The sequence below is a fragment of the Cibotium barometz genome, chromosome 54, assembly GCF_041138505.1.
Source record: "Cibotium barometz isolate CiBa-2024 chromosome 54, ASM4113850v1, whole genome shotgun sequence".
Lineage (NCBI taxonomy): Eukaryota > Viridiplantae > Streptophyta > Polypodiopsida > Cyatheales > Cibotiaceae > Cibotium > Cibotium barometz.
In genome coordinates this window covers 39741338-39743721 of record NC_141099.1, presented here as the reverse complement: position 1 = coordinate 39743721, position 2384 = coordinate 39741338, and the positions used below count along the sequence as shown (strand labels likewise).

The following is a 2384-nucleotide window of genomic DNA, read 5'->3' as shown; positions in this document are numbered from 1 at the left end:
CGGGAGATTCGTTAGTGATGAAGGGCCTGACGTCAGAAGTAGGATGAAGAAAGACGTTCGAACTTCGAAACGATTAAGAAATTATAGACTCCCTTCTCTCGTGATGGAGGACATGACGTTAAGTAGAGACCGGATACTGCCCTCGCTTATAAAATCAAAGCTGCGCAGAGACCTCTTCTCGATCTGCAGCAATAATTCATCACTGTCTACGTTACCTTAGCCAGCCAGTTCCAATATGGCCGCCGCTCACTCAACTAAGCCGCACGCAGTAGCCATCCCCTTGCCCGCCCAAGGCCATATCAACCCGCTCATGCGCTTTTGCAAGACGCTGGCCTCCCATGGTTTCCTCATCACCTTCGTGAACATCGACCCCATCCACCAGCGCATCATCCAGCTGGAGGAGGAGCCGCACCCGCCTGCCAAGCACGCAGATGGAAAGCAAGCGCAGCCGCCCAGCAATATACGCCGAGCTAGCATACCTGTCGAGGGGCTGGACCTGGCCAATGATTTCCGGATGAGTATGGCCGACTTCCTCGAGGCGATGCAGGGGTTAAGTGGTCCCATCGCGCAGCTGGTGGAGCACATCAACAAGGAAGGCCCCCCTGTCACGTGTGTTATCTCCGACGTCTTCATGTCCGGTCCGGCACAGAGGGTGGTTGACAAGTTCAACCTCCCGAGGATCGTTATGTTCCCGTCCAGCCAAAGCCTGAACCTCCTCCTGCTCCACATCCACAACGGCCTCATCCCCTTGGAAGACGGTAAGCTAAAATTTCCTTTTGTTGCTCCAGTCACAATTAGTTATATCGTCATTGTCTGATCACTTATATTTGGCAGCAATGCACGCCAGCATCCATCGAGAGAGGCCAGCAGATCTCTTCCGCAAGGACCTTCCAGGCCTTCCCGCGCTGCGCAACGCTGACATGCCATCAATGAAGCATGTAGTGGACGACACGGAGCAATCCTACCCTGCCATTCTTCGAGCGTGCGGGATAGCCTACGAGAGCGCCCACACCATCGTCGTCAACTCCTTTGAGGAGCTCGAGGCCCCGGCCTTCCAAGCCATGCCCCAGCACCTGCGACGGCCCTGCGCCATCTACGGAGTGGGCCCGCTCATCGAGGAATTGGAGGGGGAAAGCAGCACCAGCCTGTGGAAGGAAGAGGACCACTGCTTGCAGTGGCTCGATGAACAGCCGCGACAGTCCGTGCTCTACATCTCCTTCGGCAGCATCACGCTCCTCTCCAACCAGCAATTTGAGGAGCTGCTTGCCGGCCTGGAAGCCAGTGGGCAGAGCTTCATTTGGGCCTTTCGCCCAGACCTCGTGGCGGACGCCTCCAGCATCCCACAAGAGTTCCGAGAAAATACCAAGGACCGCGGCTACATAGTGTCATGGGCGCCCCAACTCCGCGTGCTCTCCCATCCCTCCGTGGGCGGCTTCCTTACCCACTGTGGATGGAACTCCACCACCGAGGCCATCTCCGCAGGGGTCCCCATGCTCTGCTGGCCCTACTTCGCGGACCAGTGGCTCGACGCCAAGTTTGTGGTGGAGGAATGGAAGGTGGGGCTCAGGTTCCAAGCCGAAGATGGCCTTGTGCGACGAAGCGAGGTGGAGAAGATGGTGAGGGCTGCAATGGAAGGCGAGGAGGGTAAGACGCTGCGGAAGAATGACGCTGCGGAAGAATGCTAGCAAGTTCAGAGAGGCCGCACTCCGCAGCTTGCAGCCCGGAGGATCATCACACAGCAACATCCAGGCCGTCGTTAAGGCTTTCTCCTAGGTAGGCATGATTACATAAGATAATCTTGTCAGATAAGACAAACATCCATTCTTTGAAACTCGACGTAGGAAAGATGATTGGTTTCTTTTGAGGGGATGTTCTCAATAGGCCTATCTTCGAGAGAATGCCCTCTGTAATAATAGGCCCGCCTTCGATTGTTTTCTAGCAATGAACGATGAAACATCAAATATAAAAGTACTAAGGAGGCATACAAGGATGAAACATCAAATAGGGGTGGATAACTAGGGAGAAATGTTTTTTCATTAATTTGTGTAAGAGGCGTAATAGGAAAACCTTAAAAGTGCTAAGGTATTATTAGGTTTCTTCAACCTTATTTAATGAAGGTTTTTATAACCGTCATCTCATCTCATAACCACAGCAATTCCTCTCTTGCTGTCATCTCATCTCAGCTGCGTCCCCAATAATCTCTCTCTTGATGTCCTCTATTGTTGTCAACCTCTTGCTACTTCTCGTGATGCGGTCTTCAAAGGTACCAGTTATATGTACAATTTCCATTCAAGAGTTATATGTACAATTTCCATTCAAGTCCCCTCATTGCCCGCCTTGGCCTCGATGTCGCCCATGTCTATCTTCTACCCTGTCAGAAGACA

At 52.7% G+C, this 2384-nt stretch overlaps 1 pseudogene across 1 annotated transcript; it reads left to right on the top strand.

Moving 5' to 3' along the window:
* Positions 1–154: 154 nt before the first annotated feature.
* On the top strand, positions 155–2047 carry LOC147608147 (UDP-glycosyltransferase 85A1-like; annotated as a pseudogene). The gene is made up of 2 exons (XR_015264626.1): positions 155–758; positions 835–2047. The product of XR_015264626.1 is annotated as a UDP-glycosyltransferase 85A1-like (transcript).
* Positions 2048–2384: the final 337 nt, after the last annotated feature.